Below are 12,750 nucleotides of genomic sequence, written 5' to 3' on the forward strand. Positions count from 1 at the left end.
GGAAGGAAGGAAGGAAGGAAGGAAGGAAGGAAGGAAGGAAGGAAGGAGGGTGCAATCATAACTCATTGGAGTCTCAAACACCTTGGTTCAAGCAATCCTCCTGCCTCAGCCTCCCAAGTAGCTAGGACTATGGATGCATGACACCATGCCCAGCTAATTTTATTTTTGTAAAGATGGGGGCCTCATTATGCTGCTCAGGCTGGTCTAAAACTCCTAGCTTCAAGTGATCCTCCTGTCTTGTCCTCTCAAAGTGCTGGGATTACGGGTACGAGCCACTGTGCCTGGTCTTAATGGTGTCTTTTAATAAACAGAAATTCTAAATTTTACTGTAGTCTAATTTATCAGTCTTTTTTTGTGTATGTATGTGTGGTTAGTGCTTTTTGTGTTCTATTTTAAAAATATTTTACTCCTGTAAGGTCATGAAAATATTTATTAATTTCTAGAAGGTCTATTATGTTTCATGTTTAGATGCACAGTTGATTTACTCAGAGTTTCCACTTTTTTTGTTTGAGACAGAGTCTCACTCTGTCAACCAGGCTGGAGTACAGCTCACTGCAACCTCCACCTCCCAGATTCAAGTGATTCTCATGCCTGAGCCTCCTGAGTAGCTGGGATTACAGGCATGCATCACCATGCTTGGCTAATTTTTGTATTTTCAGTAGATGGGGTTTCACCATGTTGGCCAAGCTGGTCTCAACCTCCTGGCCTCAAGTGATCTGCTTGGCTTGACCTCCCAAATTGCTGGGATTATAGGTGTGAGCCAGTGCAACTTGCCTGGAGTTTCCACTTCTATCATATCATATGTTCATACATATATATGTATGTCTGTTCCTGTTTCTCACTCTCTTTTCTATTCCATTTGTCTATTGGTCAGTCTATTCTTGCACCAGTATCATAATGCTTTGGCTGCTATAGCATTATAGTAAGTTGTGATTTCAAGGACAGAAAGCTCTCTTACTTGTTTTTCTTCAAGACATTTTAGGTTATCCTTGGGCCTTTGTATTTCCATATAAATTTTAAAATGACTTGTTAAATTTCATCAAAAAAATCCCCAATAAACCCTTAGGATTGAATTGAATTTATAGATTCATTTGAGGAAAATACACATTTTTACACTGTTGCGTCTTTCTATCTATGAACATTGTATACTTCATTCTACTTATTTTAGTATTTAATTTCTCTCAAAAATGTTTCCTAGTTTTCTATATGTATACCTGACACATCATTTTTAGATTTATAACCAGTTTGTATATTTTGATGTTATTTAGCTGATATGCTTTTAAAATTTTATTTTCTAATTCTGTTGCTGGAATACAGAAAAGTATACAATTTTTGTATGTTGACCTTTGCTATGGTTTGAATGTTTGCATCCCCCCAAAATTCATATTGACAATTCTCAGTGGAATAGTATTAAAAGTTGGGGCCTATAGGAGGTGATTAGTTCATGAGGGCTTGACCTTTATAAATGGGATTAGTGCCCTTATAAAAGGGCTTGAGGGACTTAGTTCATCCCTTTTGCCCTTCTGCTACATGAGGATGCAGCAAGAGGCCCATTTATGAAGTAGAGAGTTTGCTCTCACCAGACATAGAATCTGTAGGCACTTTGATCTTGGACTCCCAGCTTCCAGAGCTCTGAGAAATAAATTTCTATTATTTATAAATTACACAGTCTATATGGCTGGCACATAGAAGGTTCTCAATAAATATTTGTGAATGTTTGTTGAATAAATCTTTATTTTACAAACATGGAATGGAAATACTGAGCATTAAGTTCCTTACTTAAAGTCACCCAGTGAGTAAGTAGCAGAGTTGGGATTCCAGCTTACACTCTGACCAATGTGCTCACTGTCTCTGAGGCTGGTGCTGTACTACACAAATAGTAGTTGAGCACAATAGTACAGTGCTATACGATTTGTGTAGTATTCCTATTTCCTGTTTGTGTTGTATAGCCCTGTACTGTTTGTGTATATTAGAAACACATAATAACAATAGAACACCATTTTTTTCAGAAATAATGCACATACAAGGTCTTAGGCAAAACATACTTGAATGGGTGTCTATGTGGAGGGGAAAGAAAGAAGAGTTGAGATTAGAAATGAAGGGAAGGGGCCGGGCACGGTGACTCACACCAGTAATCCCAGCACTTTGGAGGCTGAGGTGGGTGGATCACTTGAGGTCAGGAGTTCAAGACCAGCCTGGCCAACATGGTGAAAACTCATCTCTACTAAAAATACAAAAAAATTTGCTGAGTGTGGTAGTGTGCACCTGTAATCCCAACTACTTGGGAGGCTGAGGCAGGAGAATAACTTGAACCTGGGAGGCAGAAGTTGCAGTGAGCCAAGATTGCACCACTGCTCTCCAGCCTGGGTGACAAAGCAAGATTCCATCTCAAAAAATAAAATGAAATAAAACACTAGGGACCTTGTTCACCCTAAAGATGATGGTCATAAGTTGAGGAGTCTGAGTAATTCAACTACTTTCATCTGTGGCCCTCAAAAAAGAAATAATAAATTAATGATGATGATGATAAATTATGGAAGAAGATCAGAAAGCAGAGCTAGCACTATAAAAATAAGAGTTATAAAAGCAACTCTTCCAAAACGTTTTGCTATGAAGAACAAAGGATGAGGCAGTAGATGAAGGGGAACGAGGGTTCAAAGGTATTTTCTTTTTCTTTTTTTTTTTTTAATAACAGCTTTTCTGAGATATAATTTACATGCCATGACACTTTCACACTTAAATTGTTCGATTTTAGTTGTGCAACCATCACCACAGTCAGTTTTGTCACATTCTAATCAAGCCAAAAAGAAACTCCACATCTACCTATTAAAACTTAAATACAATCATATGATATGTGGTCTTTTGTGTCTGGTTTCTTTCACTTAACATAAGTTTCAAAGTTTGTCCATGTTGTAGCATATATCAGTAGTTCATTTCTTTTATTACTAAGTAACCTTTGTTGTATGGATATACTATTTATAATTTTTTCACTCTTCAATTGATGGACATTTGAGTTGTTTCCTTTTTGGCTACCATGTATAATGCTGCTATGGACATTCATGTACAAATTTTTGTGTGGACATTTGTTTTCACTTCCCTTGGGTAGATACCTATGAGCAGAATTGCTGGATCATATGGTGACTCTGTTTAACTTTTCTGAGTATCTTCCAGACTGTTTTTCCAAAGCTGTACCATTTTACCATTCCCATCAGCCTTGTAAGAGGGCTCCAATTTGTCCACACCTTAGTCAATACTTATTATTATCTTTTTATTGTAGCCATCCTAATAGGTGCAAAGTTTCACGTCTTATGGTTTTGAATTGCATTTCACTGATGACTAATGATGCTGAAGATCTCTTCCTGTATCTTTTTTCTTCTTAAAGATGAATATGTTTGTAAAGTGATGTAAATGACCCAGTAAAGCAAGAGTCTGATGATGCAGAAGGTATCAGGGATTTCTGCAGGGGCCATGTCCACAAGGAGGAGCAAAAGACTGAGGTCTACACCTCAAATCAAGGGTGTGGCTTTGATTATGGCAAGGACACTTTAACCTACTCACCTGGCTTGCAGAGGAGGAAGTGTGTGGGAATGTAGGCCGTACTCTACATTTGGTGATGGAGAGATGAGAGGATTCTTATCTGAAAGCTTCTATTTTCTCCATGTAGTATAAGGTGAGCTTCAGCAGTATAACCTGCTGAAGAGGGTGCAGTGGCGGAAAATGTGAAAAGTCTAAGGTAAGAACAAGAAGATATGAGCTAGTTACTCCAGAGAGTAGGAAACGGTCGGTGTGGAGGGCAGCTTTGAGCACTCTGGTCAGGCTTGTGGTCATGAATTTAAAGTGTGCATGTCAACCTGGCATAAGATTTTCTCTAGAAATATTTTATTTAGGCACACTGGGTACAGGTAAAGAGAAAACAGTCATCGAGGTCATCAGAGAGAGGGTTTTGCCAAGAGAAAGGATCAGGGTGGAGGGTATTTGTGAGGTAGCATTTATCAGGGTGGGCTCTGGGTTTTAAGTTGGATCAGGAATGCAGTTAACACAAGAGGCCTGCTGAAGAGTGAGGGACACATGATGTGTCTCAATGTAATTAAAGAGTCTCAGCCAAAAGGGTATAGAGCATGTGGAATGAAGGACAGGAAATTAGTTAAAAATTTAAAAAAAATCTACTTTGTATTTTAGAGTTTTAGGTCCACAGCAAAATGGAACAGAAGGTACAGAGCTTTCCCATATACGCTCTGCCCCCACAGGTGCACAACCAGCCTTGCTGTCAACATACGCCACCAGAGTGGTACGTTTGCTATAACTGATGAACCTCCGCTGACCTTGACATGGTTTGAGTATTTGTCCCCTCCACATCTCATGCTGAAATTTGATCCCCAGTGCTGGAGGTGGGGCCTAGTGGCAGGTGCTTGGACCATGGGTGGATTCCTCATGTAGGCGGTTGGTGCCGTCCTCATGGAAATGAGTAAGTTCTTGCTTTACTAGTTCCAGTGAGAGCTGGTTGCTAAAAAGAGCTCTCTTGCCATATGATCTCTGCATGTGCTGACTCCCCTTCGCCTTCTACCATGAGTGGAAGCAGCCTGAGGCCCTCATTAGAAGCAGTTGTTGGCACCATGCTTCCTGTACAGCCTACAGAGCTCTGAGCCAAACGAACTTTTTCTCTGCGTAAATTACCCAGCCCACGTAAGACACACCCAAATTCCATAGTTCATGGCGTTAGGGTTCACTCTTGGTGTTGTATATTCTGTGGGTCCTGACAAAGAAATAATGACATGTATACTCCAGCAGGGTATCATACAATATGGTTTCACTGCCCTGAAAATAATTTATACTCAACCTCTTCATCCCTCCCTTCTCCCAAACCTCTGCCAAATACTTTTCCTTTCAATCTCCACAGTTTTATCTTTTCTGGTGTCAAATAGTTGGAATCATACAGCAGGTAGCCTTTTCAGATTGGCTTCTTTCTTTCACAGTTCCTCCATGTCTTTTCATGGTCTGGTGGGGATTTTTGAGAAGGAAATTTCAGAGCTGGTGCTCTCCTTGGTGGTGACAACGTCTAAGCTGGTTACAGGTATTGGTGGCTGAGATGGAGTGAAGGAAAAGGTTGCTGGATGTGAGCAGATGGAGGAAACCAGAGGCCAGGCTGTTGGATGAGTCAACCTCGTGGTTCTGAAGTGAGTGAACCATCCCGTTGTCAGTCACCCTGGGAAGAGTTAACACCTGAGACAGGAAATGAGGCCGGAGCAAGACAAGAGTTGCAGTTTCCTTTCCATGAGCTTTAAGAAGTGGAGCCCAGGGCTTTGCACAGGGGTGCTGCGGTGAGAGGCTCTACATAGGCTGTAAGTGATTGCAGACCTCAGATGTGGGGAGAGAAAGGTTGGCTTCTTCCTGAGTGAACAGGCTGGGAGGAGGACAGCGTGGTATTCTATAAGCAGGCGAGGCCTGCAGATTCTGTTTTCTCCTCTACCTGACATGAAGGTTTTTGTTATTTTTGTGGCTGTGCTGTAATACCCTTCACCTAAGCTTTAGGTAAGAATCTTGTTAAAGATGAACTGGCTTTTGCTGTCATGGTCGGGGCTGGAGGGAAGGACCTGTGCCCAGCTTGAGAGACAGTCAGGAGAAGGCTGCTCCCAAGGGTGGTTGAGGGGCTGGCTGGAGGCAGGGCCCGACCAAGGGAGCTGGGCCAACCAGGGAAGACTTCGCAGAATGGGGGTTGCCTCAGAAATACATGGAGGGAAACACAGGGGAAAAACAAGTTTCCCGTAGTCAAAGTAAGGGAATGTGTTCTCTTTCTGGATCCATGTTCTCTTTCCAGATCTGTGTAGTTTTAAGGGCAAGAACTTTCCAGCACCTTGCCCCCTCCCATCTCTCTCCATCCGGGAGATTTAACAGTTTCTGTTTTAATTTTCATAGGCACTGAAAGAATAAAAAAGTCAATCACTCCAGCGGAAGTTCTAAGGAACTCCTTTCATTGGTCAGAGAAGTTGGAGAAGGAGGGAGTTCCTCCCAGGTTAAATGTCCCCTTCTTCCTCACCCCTTCAGACTCCATGTTTGGGTCCCCTTCCAGGAATACTCCCTGTGTGGAAGCCGTCTTTCTCTCTTCTGGATTTTCCCTCTGGAGTCCCCTTCCACACTCTCTCGTGGAAGCCTGTCTTCCCCTCCTAAACTTCATCTCTCTCTGTTCCCTTCCACTCAGTGTGGAAGCTGCTTTCCTCTCCTGGATTCCATCTGTCTGGATTCTCTCACTTAATGGAGAATTAGCTGTTTCTTTCTCTCTCCTTCTCCCGTTTCTCTTTCTTTACCTAAATAAATCACCTTCTACAAACACTTTTGAGTCTGGCATTTACTTCTACTAGCGCATCACGTCGTGGTCTCCTCTCCCATTCTTGGGAGTGATAGACCAAGAACCTGGAGAAACGTCCTCTCAGGAGAACTGAGGGCACCCTGAACCCCTGAATCCCAACCGAAGGAGGCTAGGATAGGTTCCATCCCTTGTTTTAAAATATGACCGTGACAGTGTTGTTTAGACAAATGCTGGTAGAGGCCTTACATTTGGGCTATACTCGCAGAAACAAGTGCCGGGCCCTCTTCCTCCTCACACCCTTTTCACATGACTTATTTTGTAGTCTATTTCCCTCAAAGTTGAAGGAAGTTCACTTGACAGCATTTCCCGGTAGACGGAATGGGAGTCAGGGAAGCATCTCTACCCCTTCCTGATGGCCGGCCTTTGATATGGGTTAATGTGTCTACTCTGTGACCCTCCATTCTCTGTGTGTGCCTCACAGGCCCACGTAGGAGGACAAGAGGATGTGAGGACCCACGTGTTCGAGGACCAGGGTCTGAGAAGACCAGGGTGTGCGAGGACCTGCATGTGTGAGGAGCTGGGTGTGTGAGGAGCTGGGTGTGTGAGGACCTGCGTGTGTGAGGAGCTGGGTGTGTGTGGAGCTGGGTGTGTGAGGACCTGGGTGTGTGTGTACCCTGGTGTGTGAGGACCTGGGTGTGTGTGTACCCGGGTGTGTGAGGACCTGGGTGTGTGTGTACCCGGGTGTGTGAGGACCTGGGTGTGTGAGGACCTGGGTGTGTGTGTACCCGGGTGTGTGAGGACCTGGGTGTGTGAGGACCTGGGTGTGTGTCAACCCGGGTGTGTGAGGACCTGGGTGTGTGTGTACCCGGGTGTGTGAGGACCTGGGTGTGTCAGGACCTGCGTGTGTGAGGAGCTGGGTGTGTGAGGACCTGGGTGTGTGTGGACCTGGGTGTGTGTGAACCTGGGTGTGTGAGGAGCTGGGTGCGTGAGGACATGGGTGTGTGTGGACCTGGGTGTGTGAGGAGATGGGTGTGTGAGGAGATGGGTGTGTGAGGAGCTGGGTATGGGTGGACCTGGGTGTATGTGGACCTGGGTGTGTGAGGACCTGGGTGTGTGTGGACCTGAGTGTGTGTGAACTTGGGTGTGTGAGGACCTGGGTGTGTGAGGAGCTGGGTGTGTGAGGAGCTGGGTATGTGTGGACCTGGGTGTATGTGGACCTGGGTGTGTGAGGACCTGGGTGTGTGTGAACCTGGGTGTGTGAGGAGATGGGTGTGTGAGGAGATGGGTGTGTGAAAGCCAGAGTGTGTGGGGACCTGAGTGTGTGGGGTGTGTGAAGACCCTGGTGTGTAGGGAACTAGGTATATGGGGTGTGTGAGGTCTAGGGCATGTGGGGAGCTGGGAGTGTGGGACCAGGATGTGTTGGGACCTGGGTATATGGGTATGTGAGGGCCAGGGTGTGTGGGGATCCCAGGACACAGGAACCAAGTGTGAGGACCTAGGCCTGCTTCCCATGTGCCATTCAGCAAGTCACCATGGCCCCACTGGTGAGAGGAGTGGCAGAAGGGTGGGTGCTCTGTAATGAAGGGGCAGGCCCGGGACCAGTAAGTCCGTCCTGTCTGCCCTTCACCATAAACTGTCACAGCACTCTGAACAAAGTTTATGGCCTTGGCTGGGTTCCAACCTTCTGAGGTCTCAGGCTGTAAATTATTCCAAACTGTAGGTCCTGCTGGCTGGACCCTGGCCACCCTGGGAGGTGGGTGGAGAGAAGAGGACAGATCACACTGTGAGCTCCCTCCCCCTCCTCCTCTGTCAAAATCAAATTAAGATCAACATCCTGAGTGGCCTTGACGGGGACAGAAGCCACACGGTGGCTGTAGGATTTGAGGTTTGGAGAGATGGCAGGAATTGAGAAGGGAGGAAGAGGGTCCCAATCTGTGGAACATTCGGAGGAGGCCAGGTCTGTTTTTAGCCTGGGCTGGCGGAGCTGTCTCATTCCTCCCCTCCTACTCGATAAAATCACTCAGCAGCTGAGCTGGGGCTGGGGGCGTTTCCTGCCCCTCCGCCAGTCCATCTGTCCACCGCAGTGTCCTGTGCTCACCACACCCAGCTGCCCCCACCAAGCTGGGAGCCGCTCCGAGGCGGGGTGGAATAAGATCTGCTGAAAGCAGAGTTGAAGGAAAGGAAAACATTGAATATTAACATAGCAGGGAAGATGGCTGAGGACTGGGGGAAGCACTGCATAAATCTGCATGGCTAATGCAGTCAGGGAAGAAAAGCAGAAAGCCCTGGGACATCAGGTCGAAGACAATGGGGAGTTGTGAACTTGAGGGCAGGAATACACAGCAAGGGAAAGACGCTGTCATTTTGGAGTAAGAGGCACTGGGAAGGGAGGGAAGGGGGTGGAGAAGGCAGATGTGATTTTCTAAGCAAGTGAAAAGACAATGAGGTAATTGTTAGCCAATCAGAGGCAAGGATGGAATTTGAACCCAGGAAAGGGAATAAAAAAGACCCCTGGGGAATTGAGAGTGCCACATTCCTGTCCCCTGATAGAGGGGACTGTGGAGAACAGGAAGGCCGGTTGGAGGCCTGTCCTTCTCAGTGCTCATGTCTGTGTTCCAGATTTCTCTTTGTGCCATTTTCAGTGTGAGGACTGGGCTTGGAAGCAGATCTCCAGGGCAGGTGGACGGCCCTCCCTGGGAAGTGACCTCTTTCCCTAGAGGCCTTTGTCTCCCTGAATCCCATTCTACTAGGGCAAGTTTCTTGGTCAAGCTCCCTTCTCCCAGCAGGTGTCTTCTTCCCTGTCTCAACCTCCATTGCACGGAATGTTGACTCACAAGTCAAGAGGGACTTCCAACACCCTTCAGGAATCCCATCGTCCCAGTCCTTGACACGTGGCCCTCTGGCCTCAACTTAAGCGCTTCCACAAACAGGAGCACGGTTCCTCACAATGCAGCCATTCTAATTTTGGGCAGCTCCACTTGTTGGCACCTTTTTCCTTTATATCAAGAAAATAAACACAACTCTCTCTCTAACATTCACTGATTTTACTCCGAGTCATACAGAATATACCGAATCTGTTTCCAGTATGATAGGCCTGTCAATGTGTGCAGGATTACGCTCATTCCCCAATCAGCCTTCTGCTTTTCCAATAGTTCCGGTTCCTTCGCCATATCTCTCAGGAATAATTTCCTCATCACTTGTCTCCCCAGTTGCTCTCCTCTCTGAATATGCATCCATTTTTTACTTGGTTATTTTTGGTGTTTATTCATTCATCTCATCCCAAAAGAGACTGGAAGGAGTCTGCAAAAGCATAAATGATACAGCAGGATTATACAAGTAATGGAGGAAATATTAGCAAAGGGAAAATAAACGCAGGAAATATTGACCCAAGGTAAGCGTAGTGCACTAATACATGCCGTACGGATCTCTAAGCTTGGCTAGGTATTTGCCTTTTGAACTTACGGGCGGCCAGAGCAAAAAGGGAAACACGGGCAGTTGTACAATTCAGCCTTCATAAAGGCAAACAGGAAACGTAGCTATCGCTGGACCTCCTGGGTTCTCCCAGAGAAGAATGCATCTAGCAATTTCCTTATGATAAATTCAATACCACATTTACTCAAATTGTTTCTTTTAAAGTCATCTCTCATTGTAGATCTAGGGCTTAACTCCAAAGCACAATTTCAATAAAAGCAGATGCTCCAGTTTGTTAATGTGCCTCTTAAAATGTGGCAAGAAGAGATTTCAAACTCGATCTGACCAAAGAACATTACAATGAGTTATTTCCGCCTGTGTGGGGACACTATATTTCTATTAGCACAGCCTATAATTGCATTAGCTTTTGGGCAGTGACATGGCTATTGACTTCCTTAGAAGTCTACTCAAACCTGACAGGAACTGAATTTAAGCCAACTTGTCTTCATCTTTTACTTGGGCAATTGATTTTTTGAACTTAAGTGCAGGACTATACTGTTTATCACCACAAAATTCCATCTTGTTCAAGTCACTCCTATTTGTTCTATCCTGTTGATAGCCTTTGATTTGGATTACATCAACCAATATACCATATTTCATCAAATAGAAGAGTCCTTTAATTGTAAGATGCAATGTTTTAGAAAAATTACCATAAAGATGAAAGAATACTGCCCCTTAAACTATAGTATGCAACTGATTGTATGAACCATCTAATTTTAGAAGTTAAAATGTGCATCTTAGAATTTGTGGAGTATGGTATTAATAAACTCACGTTCTGTCACCTGCAATTTGAAAATCATTTCTTCTCTAGCATCATTTATGGGGTATTCATATTGAACTGATGGGGCCAAGAAGGAGTCAGTGGACTCTCATGGAGGAGATCCCTGAGATTTTCTTGTTCATTTGCTTGTACAACCACTTGTCCAATAAATATTAATTTATTGAGTGAATACATGGAATATTCAGGTTACAAAAATGAACAAGACCCAGTCCCTTCCCTACCAATCTGAACTCACAGAAGTGAGTTCTTACTTCTCCTTTATTTAAGGCACAAACTTTCACCTGACCTTCAAGATAATCAATGAATCAACAGATATTGCTCTATTAAGCACCCACCCTGAGTAAGGTATAGGATCATACAGCTGATGGAAGTGACTTAACAACAGTCTTTGATCTCAGTATCTAATGAAGTTTTCTCCCTAACGTTCACCGAGACTTAATACTTTAGGATTGCTATAGTCTGAAAGTTTGTGTCTTCCCCAAATTCAGATGTTGAAATTTGATTCCCAATTTGGTGGTATGAAGATGTGGGGCCTGTTGGGCACAGTGGCTCACACCTGCAATCCCAGCACTTTGAGAGGCCAAGGAGGGCGGATCACGAGGTCAGGAGATTGAGGCCATCCTGGCTAACACAGTGAAACCACGTCTCTATTAAAAATACAAAAAATTAGCCAGGTGTGGGGACACGCACCTGTAGTTCCAGCTACTCAGGAGGCTGAGGCAGGAGAATCGCTTGATCCCAGGAGGCAGAGGTTGCAGTGGGCTGAGATTGCACCACTGCACTCCAGTCTGGGCAACAGAGTAAGACTCTGTCTAAAAAAAAAAAAAAAAAAAAAAAGATGTGGGGCCTTTAGCACGTGATTAGGTTATGAGGGCTTCCCCCTTACCCATGGGATTAGAGTCCTTATAAAAGAGGCCTGAGGGTGCTTGTTTGCCTTTCTACCATGTGAGGAACAGCTAGAAGACACGGTCTGTGAGGAAGCAGACACTCAGCAAATGCTAAATCTCACGGTGCCCTGTCTTAAACTTTTCAGCCTCTAGAACTGTGAGTAACAAATTTCTTTTATTTATTGTTGTTTACGAAACCCAGTTGTTTACAAACTGCTAGGTTTATGATATTTTGTTACAACAGCTCAAGTGAACTAAGACAAGGATTCAGATTTATGTGACTGTGACACAGAAGGGGACTGAGCAGTCTCTATGAAGGACTCCCATACCACAAGGGACCACAGTGTAGTCTCTTTCAGTCCTAACATCATGGCCTTTCTACCAGATTAGCCTGCTGCTGTTACCTGTTCCTCCAGGACCTCCTCAATGTCTGTGCTTAGAGAGCTTAGTAACAGTTATGTGTGGACCAGGCAAAAAGAGGAAGGCAAGGATCAAATGCATTGAGAGTCTATCATGTATTAAACCCCAGAGCAAGAGCCAAGGGGGTAGAAGGATGTAACAGACATTATCATGGTCTATAGCAGCAGTCCCCAACCTTTTTGGCACCAGGAACCAGTTTTGTGGAAGACAGTTATTCCATGGAGCCAGGTGGGTGAATGGTTTTGGGATGAGACTGTTCCACCTCAGATCATCAGGTATTAGATTTTCATAAGGAGCACACAACCTAGATCCTTTGCATGTACAGTTCACAATAAGGTTCATGCTCCTATGAGAATCCAATGCCACTGCTGATCTGACAGGAGGCGGAGCTTGCTTGCCCACCACTCACCTGCTGCTGTGTGGCCCAGTTCCTAACAGGCCATGGACTGGTACCCAGGGATTGGGGGCCCCTGGTCTACAGCATGTTTCAATAAAGTAGACCTCTTCCCACATTTCAAGATGTTAAATCATCCTTAATAGAACAAAAAGGCTACTTTCTCTTCAGTAAGAGTTAAGAAATGAAATCATAACAGTGCCTTTAGAATAAGAATTGCAAATCTAATAGAGAACATTGGTTTACTCCCCTGTCGGAGTGAAATAGAAATGTAAGTAAATTCAGGCCAATTGCAACTGAATTCTGCATGAAGCAAGGCGCCCAGTGCCCCTGTGTTGGGATAACGTCGCTGTTTGCAGTCTCCCCTTTGACACTCTGCAGGTACACCTGTGATTTTGTAGTGCCCTCTCACTTTGAAGGAAGTCTTTTACAAATACCTCATCCCTCAGGTTTTGCAGTTTTACTTCCAAGAGGAAAAAAAGATACAAGACCT

At 44.7% G+C, this 12,750-nt stretch overlaps 1 long non-coding RNA gene across 1 annotated transcript; it reads left to right on the top strand.

The window, feature by feature from the left end:
* Nucleotides 1–2,355: 2,355 nt before the first annotated feature.
* Nucleotides 2,356–12,190, top strand: LOC116531219. The gene is made up of 3 exons (XR_004260316.1): nt 2,356–2,367; nt 2,927–2,928; nt 12,092–12,190. It is a non-coding gene; the product is annotated as an uncharacterized LOC116531219 (long non-coding RNA).
* Nucleotides 12,191–12,750: the final 560 nt, after the last annotated feature.

Source organism: Sapajus apella, unplaced genomic scaffold, assembly GCF_009761245.1.
Source record: "Sapajus apella isolate SASKATOON/1434 unplaced genomic scaffold, GSC_monkey_1.0 scaffold69, whole genome shotgun sequence".
NCBI classification, from domain to species: Eukaryota; Metazoa; Chordata; class Mammalia; order Primates; family Cebidae; genus Sapajus; species Sapajus apella.